The sequence below is a fragment of the Marmota monax genome, unplaced genomic scaffold, assembly GCF_021218885.2.
Source record: "Marmota monax isolate L192 unplaced genomic scaffold, Marmota_monax_Labrador192_F-V1.1 WCK01_AAM20220418_F8-fsc00050, whole genome shotgun sequence".
Taxonomy (NCBI): Eukaryota; Metazoa; Chordata; class Mammalia; order Rodentia; family Sciuridae; genus Marmota; species Marmota monax.
This window is the reverse complement of record NW_026694552.1, coordinates 3,538,236-3,555,553: the sequence shown is the minus strand read 5'-3', so window position 1 is coordinate 3,555,553 and position 17,318 is coordinate 3,538,236. Positions and strand designations below refer to the sequence as shown.

At 34.1% G+C, this 17,318-nt stretch overlaps 1 protein-coding gene across 4 annotated transcripts in view; it reads right to left on the bottom strand.

Moving 5' to 3' along the window:
• The window catches only part of Il1rapl2 (interleukin 1 receptor accessory protein like 2), a 1,002,166-nt gene that overhangs the window by 854,867 nt on the left and 129,981 nt on the right, over positions 1-17,318 (bottom strand). The gene's annotated exons all lie outside the window — the stretch shown is intronic.

Below are 17,318 nucleotides of genomic sequence, written 5' to 3'. Positions count from 1 at the left end.
TACAGGTGCACATGGCTTGGTAATCACACTTTTATATTTTGCATACAGATGAGTGGCACGGGAATTTGCATAAATTTGTTATGCACTGCTGCAAAAATGAATGCTCAAGCAACTTTTATTTTTATCTAATCAAATCACTGCTTAATGAAAAACGACTGACTGCTTGCAGTGTTGCACTGAGCTACACTCTGGGGATTGAAGCATTTACCATTCAGTGGGGGCTCCCTGCAAGCATTTGACTCCAGTTTAACTAAAGTACTGGTGAACACTCATCTCTGCAAAACCAGGGGAAGAGAGCTAGAGATGAAACTTCTGTTTATAAAAAGAAAAAAAAAAAACACTTTACAGAATAAAACAGGTAAAAGAAAGTCAGAGGGTGTCTATAGCAGCACCTCAAAAGTCACAGTAAAAAAGCTTACTTCTGGGGCTGGGGTTGTGGCTCAGTGGTAAAGTGCTTGCCTAGCATGTGTGAGGCACTGGGTTTGATTCTCAGCACCACATATAAATAAATAAAATGAAGTCCATTTTAATTTTTTAAAAATTAAAAAAAAATAGAAAGCTTACTTCTAGGGGCTCAGGTTGTAGTTTGGTGGTAAAGCTCCTGCCTCGCATGTGTGATGCACTGAGTTCAATCCTCAGCACCACAAAAAAATAAATAAAGACACTGTATGTTCATCTACAACTAAAAAGAAAGAAAGGAAAAAAAAGCCTACTTATAAGGCTTAAAACGATTACACTGTCCAAAAGTAGACCAGCCTTAGGAAAATTGTATCAGAAACCAGAGGTCAGGGAAACTTTTTTCCCCCATTTATCACATTCTTCTTGATCCACCCAGTTGTTGCCATACAGCCTTCTAGGAGAGGAGGTGGGGAATCTAGTCACGATGCACTTCTACATGAGCTGTTTATCATTGTCCCATCAAGGGTGATAAGTGACCACAAATAATATTAACATTACTCCACATATACACATTGCTCTATACTTTTTAAATTGATTCCACCTATATTGTCTCATTTATTTATGTATAATTTATAACTTGACAAAATCTGAAAATTTGAAGTTAATTATAATAATGGAATCTAGATAAAGAAATACAAAGTAAAGTTTTAAAAAGCATGGAGAGTATGAGAGACTGGAAAAAGAGATCTTCATATTATGTTTATAATTATATGTACATTTACTGTTTTTAACAGTACAGAGTAGGTACTCAGTAAGTATCGATGGAATGAATAAAATGTACTGTGAAGTTCCCTGGATATGTATTAGGACCTCAATAAACATTGTTTGGTAAATTAATAAGTGACATAACAAATGGATAAACAAACAGTAAATACTATTTAGTCTCACAGCTAGTCTGAGCAATAAATAAGTAGATGTGCAGTTGAAAACATTAAAATAAGTTACCTGATGATGGTCACAGAAAAGAATTAACCAATTTTGTCCCAGAATCACAGATATCATATTTGACCAATTTTCTATCTATAGAAAAATCTATATTGAATTCTTAATGATAACAAAGGATATACAAGCTTTAGATTATGATTTCCCACATATTTTAATGCACCTGTGTCGATTCCCTGAAATATTCACAGAATTAAAAACTTCAAATTTAACAGGTTAATCCACTGTGCTTTCAGAAGCCTTTCAGTGACCAAACTCTTCCAACTGAAATTTGCAAAAAAAAAAAAGAGCGTATTTCTTGCTTTCCAGAATATTTTTTAAAGTAACCTAGAGAAAATATTTTTCCAAATATAGACAGTCTTCCTTTTTTCTACCCAAAATGATAAAGATTCTTCAAAATGTATTCAGCCTCATTTTCCCCATCCACATTTACCAATGTCTTATTCTCTATTTCCTGGCCCCACCTATTTCCACCCAGCCATTGATCCCTGTGTACAGCAAACATGTTGATGCATTCAGTGTCCTACATGGTGGTCTTCAGAATAGAGCACATCCCAACCCAGGAAGCCTGCATTTGCTCTGTTTACCTTAGCTTGTTATCTGCTTGCAGGTAGACTTTAATGAGACCAAAGCTCCTTGCTTTCTTCCTACTCAGGCTTGGATTCCTGCACACAGCTCTCTAGTCAAGGCCTCTATCTCCAAACTTGTTAGCCATCTTACAAATATGTGTCCTAGGTCCTTAGGGGCAGCTGACAAAAAGGGTGCCATTGATTCAGCATGACCTGTGGTTTACCTGACCACTGGAAAAAGTACTTTCTACCAAAAGGAAGTCTGTAAAGTTAGCTGTATATGAAAGACTTTGCATACTGTGTTTGCACAAGATTTTCTTTGCCCACTATTTTCAAGCCCAATGAAGCAAACAGCAGGATCCTTTTGCGCCTCAGGCTAAAGGAAAGCTCAGAGGCTATTAAGTTTCCAGAAGTCTCAGGGAAGTACCAAATGACCACAGGAACTCTTGCAGTCCTAAAATTTTATGCCTTGTGACCAGAGAGCATTTGAAGTTTCTTTGAATTAATGATAATTTTTACATTTTAAAGTGGTAATTATTACTATATAAGCCAAAGTGTTTACTTTCCTTCCATTACTCCACTGTGGTTTTCAACCAGAGGGAGGTAAACTCTGAGCTTGAAAAGTGTTCTTTAAAAAGCTCTCTAAACCAATTTCAATTACCTTTGTAGGAGAATAATAAAATGTAAAAAAAAAAAAAAAAAAAAGATTTTGAAACTAAAATCAGAAGAGACAGAAAGAAGTCTGAAGCAAACAAGTGGCCTCAAAGAGGGATCATAAGAGTAACAATAACTTTTAAAAATATATTATTCTATGAGTAGAACATTGAAAAGAAGCACCTAGAGTAAACAGAGTGCCTCAAAATGAGAGTAAATAAACACATCTCATTGCATTTCAAGGCCAATTAAATCCTCTAATGAACCATGCCAGCTACTACTCAGCCTACTGAGTTGGTCTCAAGCAGAATTCTAAACTGAAAGTAATTTATTTATCTATATTTCTACAAAAATTATTAGCAGAATAGCAGGCATCATTTAAATTGGCTTATTTCAAGCAGGTCAGCTGTATCCAGAAGAGACACTAGAATTGTCATTGAAATTCAGCTGTTACTTCCACAATCCCTACTTTCCTTTGAAAATCTAAAAGTGAAAACTTGTTACCAGATTCTGCAACCATTGTAAAAAGCAGTTTTTCCTTCAGTCTAGAAAGACTATCTCTGTGGGTCAAAGATCTTCCTCAGGGGTTAGAAACAGTCAAGCATCAACAATTTGGGGCCAAAGTGTTGGCTGCACCTTCTGAAATAGTGATCACTTAACCTGAATATGTTCTCTTTGGAATATTTATCATCAGTCAAAAATCTCAAAGCACTGAATGACTTGGTTTACTATAAAATACCAACTGAGGGACTGAGGTTGTGGCTCAGTGTTAGAACACCTACCTAGCATGTGTGAGGCACTGGGTTTGATTCTCAGCACCACATATAAATAAATAAAATAAAGCTCCATTGATTATATATATATATATATATATATATATATATATATATATATAATCAACTGAGTGCTTTCTGACTGTGGACTTCACATTGTACTGACACTAAGCAGTACATTTTCAGTATTATTAAATGAGCATTTACTGAGTGCCTACTGTGAACTAACCTAGAACTACTGTGAAATTTTAAATAAATGAAGGAGATCCTTGCACTTGGGATTTACAATTAACCAAGGAAACATAATTAAGTTATATATGTGCAAACACAGTCAACATTTAGTGAAGTGTAAAGATTGGCTAAGATGCCTGGTACTTTCTTTTCAGTCACTAAAACATCCAACAGTTATTTACTCCAGAAAATACCCCACATGTAAGGTCAAAGAAAGTCCTGAGGAAATAACAGTAAGCATTTTCAAATGCTTATAAAGCAAGAAAAATGTTTTTGAAAAAATTTGACCCTTCTTTTGTCTCATTGAATAATATGAACATAACTCATCACTGCCAAGATTATGCTGGCAATAAACAGATTTTGTGGTTATCAGGCTCAGGAGTTTTGCTTCAGTTTTTAATCACACAAAACTGTCACTAAATTGCTTTGTCTCCTCATCCACCCTGAATATTACCCTTTGCCTATAATTTAGTTGAAAGATCTGTATTTAGTGATAGAGAAAATGAAAAAAAAAATCTCTGGATGAAATGAGAAAATTACCACTTACTGTTTCTTACCAATTGACTCAGTGGATCAAAATAGCTGTGCAAAGCTCCTTGAATTACAGATTTACAGGAAATCTCATTATTTATCTGAAATATTATTTCATTATATGAAAGCAATTTTTCTTGTATTGAATTTTAAAATTGATGCCCCTAACTATAGCTCGTGAAGGTTACTCTCATAACTGAATAATTTAGCCATCATTTTGTGGATGTTAACTCATTTTACTGATCCTCAGTGCTGAAACAACAAAAACAAAAAGTTCTTGTTTTGTTTCTTCGCTTCCCAGTTGACATCTCATTTCAGTATAATGTTTATGAATGTTATAAATAAAAATGCATAGATATAATTACAAATCCATATAAAGGTTACAGACAATAAGTCCACTTCATATATCACTATACATTTTCCTTTGAATGAAATAGTTGAACTTTTAGATAGGAGGTAGTCTTTTGTAAAGAAATGAAGAGCTCAAAAGTCTTTACACCAAAAAATCAAATAACCCAATTAATAGATGGACAAATGAACTAATCAGACACTTCTCAAAAGTAGAAATACAAATGGCCAAAAAATACATGAAACAATGTTCAATATCATTAGCAACAAGAGAAATTCAAATCAAAACTACACTGAGATTCATCTCACACTAGTCAGAATGGCAGTCATCAGAAATACAAACAATATGAAATGCTGGAGAGGATGTGAAGGAAAAGAAACACTTTTACACTCCTGGTAGGACTGTAAATTAATACAACTGCTATGTAAATCAGTATGGAGGCTCCTCAAAAGACTAGATATAGAACAACCATATGACCCAGATCTACCACTTCTCAGTATTTACCCTGAAGAATTAAAGGCATCTTACTACAGTGATACATGCATACCTATGTTTATAGCAGCACAATTCACAATAGCCAAACTATGGAACCAGCCTAGGTGTCCATCAATGGATGAATGGGTAAAGAAAATGTAATATATATATATATATATATATATATATATATATATATATATATATACACACACACACACACACACATATATATATACACACACACACACACACACACACACACACACACACCACACACTGGAGTTTTATTCAGCCATAAAGAAAAATGAAATTATGTCACTTGCAGGAAAGTGGATGGAAGCAGAGACCATCATGTTAAGCAAAATAAGTCAAACTCAGAAGGTTAAGGGTCCTGTTTTCTCTCACATGTAGAAGAAGCTAGAGAGGACAAAGTAAAATAAAGATAGGATGGGTCTCATGAAAATCAAGGGAAGATCAATAGAGGAAAGAGATCAAGGGGTGGGAGGTAAGAAGAGAGGGAGAAATGCTGGGAGTGATACTGTCCAAATTGTATTGTTATACTGTGTGCATGCACAAATACATAACAACAAATCAATCAATATGTACAACTATAATGCACCAACAAAAATGAGGAAAAAATATGAGGACCATTAATCCAAACACAAATATTCATCACCCTGTGCAGTGTGTGGGTTTTAGAAAATTTGAATCTAAACTCTATTTTTGTAAATTGAATCATTTCCCCCATTGATTCATAATATAGTATTAGAGAATATTTGTTTCCTTTTCTGGACTTTGGCAGTTTATAGATATTTGGTTTATTTTTCTCACACCTCCACTTACTGTCAAATACATATTTATACACAGATATATGAATGAACTGGGAGAATTTCAATGGAAAGAAATTTCAAGGTAAATTATTTCCAACAATCTAAAGAAGACTAAAAATATGATCAATTACACCAGTGTGATTCTTTTGTGTGTGTGTTTACTTTTTATTCATTATCTGTTTGTTGAGACAGGGTCTCATTATGTGGCCAAGGCTATTCTTAAACTCCTGGACTCAAGCAGTCCTCCTGCCTCAGCTTCCTGAGTAGCTGGGATTATAGGTATACCCTTCTAGGACCTATTCCTATGTTTGGATCTTAAATGATTTTCTAAGAAAGAGATACCCTACTGCAAAGAGAGATGCATGTGAGATAGATGTAAGTGCCCTTTCCATCCAGTAAAACTGAAAAAAAAAATCACTTTGAAACATAGTGATATCAAATCCATAGACATGACATCTTCATGCAGGCCTGATTTCTAGAGAGCTATGCACAAGGACATTTAACTGGACACTGCAACTGAATAACCCTAGAGTCACCACTGCAGATGTCTACATTAACACAAGGTTTGAAAGAGAAGCAGATGGCTAGAAAATCCTTACTGAGATTCTCTAATGATTTCCAAAGGTAGAACAGCAAGTAGCTTTTATGTATAATTGATGTACACCATATGGTAAAGCATGATTAAATGTTTTATATAAAAATCAAATTATTACAGTTAGATTGAATAAAGCCAAGGCCAATTAAAAGAGCTTTCCCAATAAATAATGGACTAGGTTTAGAGCAGTACCTCTAAACCAAGCCACAAGAAGAAAAGGGAAGGAAATGTAGAAAGAATAAATGGGTTTTTATAATATCAAAACTTTAACTTATCAAGTACAAATCCCAATTCCATTAAAACTCAGATTACTATTTTAAAACTTAGAAGAGACAATTCAAACATATTTAAGCAGATTAAAGATAATGTAAAACAAACACTAATATAACAGCAACTTTGTGGTCTAAAATTGAGATCCCAATAAAGTTGAAAATCATCATAATATAAGTCCAGTTGATATTTCACATGAAATAAATTATGACTTTTGAAACCAGAGTCCCTAGACCCTGCTCAGCAAATCAAATACATTGTCTACCCAATTATATCCTTATGTAACAAGTGACCCAACCATTCAAGGTATAGGTCCCTGATGACATGCAGCTATATACAAGGACTCTTCAAAGAGGATGTGTATGTCATTGTTACAGGCAATAAGAGATAAGCAATAGATAATGTAAGTAGTGATGGGCGTATTGATTGAGGAAAGAGAAAAATATAGGTGCCTACAACAGACTGTTTACTATCTGCTTTCTGCTGATAGTTTCTGGTAAAATATACTTCCTGAGATACTTCCATCAAACAGGTAAAACAGAACAGTACAATATCACTCACTACCTCAGCAAGCATGTTTCACCTTAGTCATGACAGGAGACAGGTATATTGCATTACATGACCTAATTAGGTATATAATGCTCTAAAACAACAAGAGTACCTTCATCTGTGAAAACCCAATAAAGAAACATGCAAATATATGAGATAAATATATTAGGGGTGTATTATCATAATGCAATGATTAAATTTTATTACTTTTTACTATTTATAAATTTATGAGGTATGACAAAAGACACATAAAGTGTTTCTTAGAAGCACTAAGAAAATAAATTTTGGTCCATGGAACAAAAATTCACACAATTCTTCCTAGCTTTTCTCTCCCAGAAACAGGAACACCCTCTCTATGGACCCAACATTCTCCCCCCACATAAATGTCCCAGCCTCATATAGAAGCTCCTTCAAATTGAAGTTTATGAAGGTAGTCAAGAGCTCCTTCAAATTGAAGTCTCATCAGCATCTCTAAGAAAGATCAGTGGTTCTCAAACTTTAGAATCACTTAAGGAGACTTAAAATAGTCTGATACCCAGGCCACAACCTATACCCAATTAAGTCAGAACTGTGGGGTTGGGTCCTTGACAGCAGTGGATGTGAACCTGGATGTTCACAGTATAAAGCAAAATTTGAGAACCAATTGGTTAGATCTTAGGAAATTACAGCTTGGTTTTTCAAAATAATTAAATTTCACATTTTCTTTTCAGAAACACATGTGCCATGTAAAGCAAAATAACAAAGAAAAGAGCCAGGATTTCCTGGGGATTTTCAATGAACTGTTTATACCCTTACCACCTGATAAGCCAACTGCTGCTACTGAAGTCAACAAACCAAAACGCCTGCTTCCCAAGGACATATGCTTCACAAAGGTCTGGGGCTACACAAATAGTGCAAGGTTGGGGATTAATATAATGCAGAATCCTTGCCGGTTCTTCTCTCTGTTTATATTATTACTCCCTCTTATAATTCATCTTAAATGTAATGAACTAAAACTCCTAATCCAACAATATAACTCTCAGTTTCAGAAGAATGGAATGTCACTTGTAAGGTTAGACCCAGATTTCCAATTGTAGGTCTTAAATTCATCTATTAATTTATACCATGGCCACTCACTTAGTTCCATTGCATTATATTCATTCATTTTTCTCTGCTTGACTGCTCATGTTTTTCTTTCTGAGATCAATGGTACAGTAACTTGAAGCCTGGGTTGACCATATATCTCCATTTTTGTGGAGAAGCATAATTATATTTGAATATATTTCATAATTATATTTGAAACTTTCAAATATCCAAAATTTTTAATGATTATATAGGGAACCTCACCTAAAAATTTGCCTTTACTATGTTATTGGTCTTGCTTTGTTACACAGCTATTCATCTATCCTCTTCCACCCATCTAACAACTCATCCTATTTTTGGAAATGTTTTAATGAAGTACAGTAAAATTACTATTGTCATCTCTTCTACTCACAAAGGTGTCCTGGTTTTTGACAATACATTCTACAGTGATCTTATTCTTAAGCAAATCAGGTGTGTGTGTGTGTGTGTGTGTGTGTGTGTGTGCGTGCGTGCACATGCACACACACATGTAATAGTTGTAAAATTGTAGGTGGCACTAGGTACAGTGGAAGCATCAGACAAAAATATGAGTAAATTTCAATATTCAACTTGAAGTCCAGTTGAATGATATAACTCATGGAATAAAACAGTGACTGGATGTTGACTGATCTATTACTGCCAAAGGAAACCAAAGGATCAGAACAAGCAGAACTCAGTGTGCACAGAAATAACCAGTGATTTGTGGGAAAGTCAGACTTGTTTTGAGCCTTGAAGGATGAAACAAGTTTGGATTGTTAGGAAACAAAAAGGTATCTGCAATGAGGCGGAAGAATAACACATGAGCAAAGATAGTTGAAGAATAAGAAGGCTGGCAAGAAGAGCAAGAAAAAGTGCAAGACTGTAGATTCAAGAATATACTTACTTTGCTTGGTATCCAAGTACAATAAGAAACTTCTCATTCTTAATTGGGAAAGTTGATAGACATCTCACTTGCTGAAAGATCAAGCCTTAAATATCTTTCCTGCCAGGTATTACCTGCCACGTATTACTGGTAACTGTCATCTATTCACCCCTTCTAACATGACTTTTGCTGTCATATAGTAGATTTTTCTAGGCTGGAAGAAATACTAAAACAGATTAGGTTCTCATGCCAAAATAATGTCTTAATAAGCTGTAATGATTCTTGGTTATTTAAATCAGGGTTTGCCTTCCTCCTCTTTTTTCTGATTTATTGGAAGTTAATTGAGTTGTGAATTGCACCAGACAGAACCTATATGCATGAATAACTTCTTATTTCAGCAGTATCAAAATCAATAGTCATTGGGTCTGCTACAAAACAGAAGTTCTGCATTCTAATTAACAATATATTGTGCATGTATATACATATAGCTTGTACCAGTCTCTTCTTATTCTGCTGTCAGAATGTTCTTTTGCTATAACACAAGGGTCATCTTTTTACAGTGGTTTCTTAAATCCCACTCAAAGCAGATTGGGATGCTTATCTTGGCTTTACATGGACTTGAGCAGGTTTAAACTGAGATTGACTTTTGCTCAAATATGAAGTAAATGAAATGGTCCGAATGAAACAAACATTGATTTAATTTAAAGGCTTCTTTTTGATCTTTTGAGGATTTCTATGATTTCTGTTATACCTCAACCACTGCTTGGACCTTGACTGCCAAGTTGTACTGACTCAAAACACTGCATGATCTCTGAGTTCCACCAAAACCTTAATACCATTTCTGACATCTTATCCTCCCTCCACCACTGATAACCATTCACTGTTTTGGCATGCTTTAGAGTCCATGTTCTGTGTATAGTAATGAATTTTAGGCCAAGATTTCTAACATCACAATTGCTACATCTACCAGCATGCTTATTATGTCATTCTCCAAGGAGCTTTAAGGTTCTTGGCAAAAATTTGATATAATTTTGAAGTTATTTGCTTGATCTTGAACAGAGGTTAAACTCTCTTAGAGGTCAAAAGCTATTTTTTAATAATTTAAGAAATAATTTTTGGTTTTGATGTTGTGGTATTCTTGTAAGAGAGAGCAGAACCTGGAAATTCATATGGGGACTTAGACCTGTATAACAGCTACAATGGATATACTGTTTTGGTTTCATATCTCTAAACAACACTTGACTATTAACTGAAGAGTGAAAATCACAAGAGGGAAAAGTAATTTGGGGAATAGCTCTTTCTTGGTTCTTCTGCTTGTTCAAGCACTGAAATAAAATTTAAAAAGTACCTTCTAATCAATCAGAAATGTTTACTGAGCACCTGTCCTATACTACTGAGAGTAAAAAAGAAACATGAGACATGAGTACTTTCCTATATAATCTATTCCCTGTATAAACTATTGAAGAGAATAGTAACATACATGAAACAAAAGCTAACAATGCAAAAATGTCTTTACTATAAATCTATGGTCACCATCAGAGGAGATTAGTGGGAACTTCATGGACCAGAGTGGGCCTTGCAGGGTTTTGAGTAGTATGGAAAAGAGGACAGAGAATTAATTCTAAGTGAAAATGTCATATGTGGAGGGAAGAAAGAACTCAGTGTGTTTCTAGGATAATGAAGAAGCCAGCTTGAGTACAGCAAACGGTATATGATGGAAAATAGTAGTGAATTTAGACAGAGTAGGCCACAATATGCATACCAGGCTATGAAGCCTGGCACAAGTATAGGAGTGTCTGAGAAAAAAAAAAATGCCACACTTACCAGTTACACAAAGTTCTATCCTGAAAAACACACTCCTGCCCACTGATTGCCATTCAACTATATTCAATTCTTTTGGCCTAATTATCACTTTGGGCACCATAAGTCAGAACATGCAAAACATGACCACAAACCATGTAGCTGCACTGAATACTTACCCAGAAAACAGAATAAGAGAGGAAAAATGAATTAGTCAAGGGTAACAAGCAAAATATGCTTAACAATAAATGGACAACCAAAGCAATGTCAAGGGGGTAGAAAATAAACTAAATCTGATTGAGCAGTCATAGGTAGTTAATTATGGACATAGATTCTCACATTAACTCCTTATACATGAACCTAGGACCATTTGATTTCAATCATTACTAAATAATTCCACTACTTTTAACTGTTGCAATACTAATACTACAAAGGATAACCATCTAATTCACTTCTGTATCAAATATAAAAAATAATACAAGTTAATTTGTAGAAAATAAGCAAAAGAGGTACAATTCAATTCATAAAATAAACTTTAAATTTTTAAAATAGATTTCCTCATCCTATATTTTAAAAGCAGCTCTAGATTTTGATAATAAATGGACTAATACAATGAAACAGAGGTAACCATGGTTTGTTTTATTTATCCAGTTGGCCCAGAACCGAGAATTCTATCCTGTTAAGTCAAGATTGTAATGAGAAAAAGAAACAAATGGTATGCTATAATAGCAATGTTTCCTCAATAGTACAAGGGAATAGAATTGACACAGAGTACCAAATGACCTCAGCAAAACACTAGCAAGCCAAATTCAGCAACATATAAAAAGAATTATACATTATGACCCAGTGGAATTTATGCCAGGGATACAAGGTTGCTTAATATGAAATAATAATGAAAAACAATTATTCCAGTACCTCATGTGGATAGAATAAAAACAAAAATAACATGATCACCTCAACATTCTTAAGAGCATTTGACAAAATTTCACACCTTGGAAAACAAGGAATAGTAGGAACGTTTCTCAATCTGATAAAGGACATCTACAAAAATGCACCATTAACATTGTATTTAATAGTAAGAGACTAGATGCTTTTCCCTTAACACTTGGAACAAGGCAAGGGTTTATACTTTCATCACTCCTCTTCAATACTGTACTGGAAGTTCCAGCCATGGTCATTACACACACACACACACACACACACACACACACAAAAAGCATATAGCTTGGAAAGAGGAAGTAAAACTCTTCCAGCTCTATTCAGAGATAATGACAATATAGACATAAAATATTAAATAGCCTACTAAAATCTATTAGAACTATCAAGTTAAGCAAGGGTGCAGGATACATCTAAAATAACAACAAAAAGAATAAAATACGTAGTTTAGCAGAAGAAATGTAAAATTTATACACTGAAACTGTAAAATATTACAGAAAAAAATTAAGGAAGCTCTAAACAAATGGAGAAATGCTCCAAATACATGGATTAAAAGACTTAACATTGCTAACATGACAAAATTATTTGAATCATTTAAGTACAATCCATATCAGAATCCCTGCTAGCTTCTTTGTAGAAATCATCGAGTTTATTATAAATTTTATATGGGATTTTAAGAGCAACCAAACACATACTGGGAAAAAAGAATAAAGCACGAGGACTCATTACTTCCCATTTTGAAAACTTACCATAAAACAATGGCAGTTAAGAAAGTATGGTACTGGCACAAGGACAGACCTATACATCAGTGGAATATAATCTAGAGTGCAGAAATTAATCCAAACATATACAGATCTCCTCAACTAACAATGGGGTTATGTCCTAAGAAACTCATTATAAAGTGTTTTTTTTAAATCCTAAGTCAAAACTTCATAAACCCAGAGGCCCCTTAACTTATAGTACAGTGGGGTTACATGCAGATAAATCCTTCATAAAGTAAAAAAAAAAAAAAAAAAAAAAAAACCTAAGTCAAAGCATTGCAAATCCGAGACCTTCTATATGATCAGCTAGTGGTATTTAGGAATGATGCCAAGATCCTTCAACAGGTAAAAGTGGTCTGTTCAACAAATGTGAGACAACTAGATATCCACATATACAACAGTGAATTTTTACCCTTACATCATGCCCTATACAAAAATTAACTCAAATTTGACCAAAAACTTAAAGGATACACAAAATCTATAAAACTCTTGGAAGACAATATAAAAGTATAATCTTCATGATGTTGTTTTGACAAGTATCTTTACTTATGACACCAAAAGCACGAGCAACAAAATAAAAAGTTGTACTTAATCAAAATTTAAAATTGTGAGTTCCTAAGGCCACCATCAATGAAGTGAGAACACATCCCACATAATGGGAAAACATTTTTGCAATTCATTTATCTGATAAAGGATTTGTACTTGAAATATATAAATAACTCTAATAAGTCAAAAACAAAAGGACATATTATCTAGTTAAAACGGGCACATGATCTGAATAGATATTTCTCCAAAAATGATATATAGCTAGCCAAATGAACAGGAGAAGATGTTCAACACAGTACTCATCAAGAAAATGTAAATCCAATGAGATATAACTTCACACCCAATACTATAATCAAGAAGTCAGACAACAGGGCTGGAGTTGGTGGCTCAGCAGTAGAGCACTTGCCTAGCACGTGCAAGGCCCTGGATTTGATCCTCAGCACCACGTAAAAATAAATAAATAAAATAAAGGTATTGTGTCCAACTACAATAAAAAAATAAATATTAAAAAAAAAGAACAAAAAATGTCAGACAACAAGTTCTGGAGAGGATATGGATGAATCAGAATCCTCATAAACAGCTGATGGAAATATAAAATGGTGCAGGTACTTTGGTAAATAGCCTGAAAGCTCCTTAAGTGATTAATAAAAGTTATCATATGACCTGGTAATTCCATTCCTAGTTATATACACAAAATAAATGCAAAAATATATGTGCATACAGAAACTTGAACATGAATGTTTACAGTAGCATTATTCACTATTGCCAAGAGATAGAAACCACTCACATGTACAACAAAATGTGAATGGATAAACAAAATGTAGTATATCCACATACTGGGGTATCAAATGACACATTACAATAGGAATGAACTTTTAAAATGTTATGCTAAGTGAAAGAAGTCATTCACAAAAAAAATTATACTATATGATCTCATTCACATAAAAACACAAAATAGGGAAATCTATAGAGACAAAAAGCAAATTAATAATAGTTTGGGGCTGGAATTGAAGAGAGAATGTGGTGATAGCTAAAAGGAACAAGGTTTTTTTAAGGTGATTAAAATATTCTAAAATCTGTAGTCATGGTTGCACTACATGATAATAAACTAAAAACCACTGAATTGTACAATTTAAGTGAATAAATCATATAATATGTGAAATATTTCTTAACAAAGCGTTTTTGTTTTATTTTTAGAAAAAGAGGCCCAAATATAAGAAAGCAAAAGTGAGAGATCATCATGACAGCCAAAACAAGAACCATGTCTATTTTTCCAGAAGAGGTGGAGTGGGGGTAAGATATTGGCTTTTTTTTTCTTCTTTTTCAGTGCTGGGGATTGATCCCAGGGCCTCATACATGCAGGCAAACACTCTATGATATGGTTATATCCCCAGCCCCAATGCTGGCTTTTTTATGTAAGGAAGAGCCTTCTTTGCATTGTGTTGAAGGCAGTGGGTATTTTCAAAATAAATCTTAGTCCTGGGAAAATGTCTTTAAGGCATTCTGCAAATGGATTTTAGAATAAATTGTGTCCCTGAAGTTTTAACATAAGAATTTTATTTAATCAAACTGTCTTTGTCCACCCAAAGACAACCAGCAAGTTACATTCTTGCACTGAGTCATTTTTCTAAAGAGAACCTACACTGGGATGCACTTGACACTAATGATATGCTCTTTTTTCCCAATAATGCAGTGGGTGGCAATAATATATTCTAGTCTGTGTGTGGCTACTATGTCTGTAATTTCTCTCTCCACATTAGGGTAATAGTAGTTCCCTTCCTCAGGATGGCTATTATTCATATAATTGCCAAACACAGACTTATTTAGCGAATGCCATTCATGAATACCAAAGAATGGGGTAGCTTCAGTAAGAAAAGCCACAGGATAGGCAACATAAGTGCCTACCATTTCACTTTTTAGCAACTCAAGAGGACTACCGATGTTTCCAATCACCTATTTACCCCAATAACTGATCAAGTTCTAATACAGATATGAGCTGTTAATCAAAAATCACTTTTCTTTCCACAGAGACTTACCTTGTATTTATTTTTGCATTTTATCTTTAATTCTGTCATATTTACTTGGGCTGAAACCATTTCTTTCTTCTCCTTTCCCCAGAGGAAAGTGAATATACTATGCAAGTTCTGTTCTAATATATATGAATGGTGAAAAACAAAAGGAATATCTTCTTTAATCTTGCTTGCGTACCTTAAAATGAAATGAAAATGAATGGCTTCTTATTTAGGGTGAACATATAATTTACCATTTAAACCAGACATTTTGAGAGTGACACCAATAATAATTATTCCTGGATAAAGGCATAAACAGGTTGTTTGGGGCAAATTTAGAGGTATGATCATCATGCTAGCATTGCATATCCTCTGTTTTATACCATAATTTTTAAATTTCTAAATTAACTTTTAGTAAAACTGAATTTGCTGTATAGTTCTATAAGTTTTAATACACATATAGATTCACATAACCACCACCAAAATCAGGATACAAAACAGTTCCATCACTCTCACACATGAGGTCTCATGCTGTCCCTTTGTAGCCACTTCCTCTCTCTCTTAAATTCTAGTCACTGTTGTTTCATATTTTTGAGAATGTCACATAAATAAAATCATAATATTTTGAAGCTGGCTTCTTTCATTGAGCATACTGCCTTTGTGATTCTTCCAAGTTGCTGTGTGAATTAAAATTTCAATATTTTCCTGATTCTGAGAAGTATCCCATTATGTGGATATACCACAATATGTTTTACCCATGATAGAAATTTGGGTGGATTCCAATTTGAGTTTATTAGAAAAAAACTGATATACACATTTGTGCACAGGTTTGTGTGTAGAAATAAGATTTCATTTCTTTTGGATAGATGCCCAGAGTGCAATTTCTGGACTGTATGGGAATAGCATGTTTGGTTTTACAAGAAACTGCCAAATTGTTTTCCAGAATAGCTGTATATTCCCACTGACAATGTTTGCAAATTTCTTTGCTCTGTATTCTTGCTAGCACTGATGTTATATCTTTATTTATTTATGCTATTTGGTTTTTATTTCATAGTCATAAACTTAACTCAGCAATCCAGCAAGACTTGGAGAAGACTATAAAATAATATTAAACTCAAAGAACTACAGCAAGAGCACAAAGATTAGAGAATACTGCAAATACATAGGGTAGATAAGCTCTCTCCTGAGTTACAAAAGGAATGACCTGGTGATTAAGATAAAACACATGCCAAAAGTATTAGAGTTGCCCTCTATCAACAATAGCAATTGTCTTTCTGGTCTTGGTATTCGTGTACTCAGAATATGCCATGGCTTCCATGATATCTGCACTCTTTTTTCTAATGCCTGCCATTCAACCACTCAGTCTTGCACAAGACTCCTATAGCACAAGAAATAAAATCAAGAATTAATAAATGAGATGGATTCAAACTAAAAATCTTCTTCTCAGCAAAAGAAACAATCAATAAGGTAAATAAAGAGCCTACATTTTGGGAGCAAATTTTTGCCACATGCACATCAGATAGAGTACTAATCGCCAGGATATATAAAGAACTCAAAAAACGTGACACCCAAAAAACCAAACAACCCAATCAATACATGGGCTAAGAAGCTGAACAGACACTTCTCAGAAGACATACATTCAATCAACAAATATATGAAAAAAATGTTCAACATCTCTAGTAATTACAGAAATGCAAATCAAAACTACTCTAAGATTTCATCTCATGCCAATCAGAATGGCAGTTATCAAGAATACAGACAGCAATAAATGTTGGCAAGGATGTGGGGGGAAAGGCACACTCATACATTGATGGTGGACTGCAAATTGGTGCAACCAATATGGAAAGCAATATGGAGACTCCTTAGAGAATAAGGAATGGAACCACCATTTGACCTAGCTATCCCACTCCTCTGTCTATACCCAATGGACTTAAAATCAGCATACTATAGTGACACAGTCACATTAATGTTCATAGCAGCTCAATTCACAATAGCTAAACTGTGGAAGCAACCTAGATGCCCTTCACTAGATGAATGGATAAAGAAACTGTGGTATATATTCAAAATGGAATAT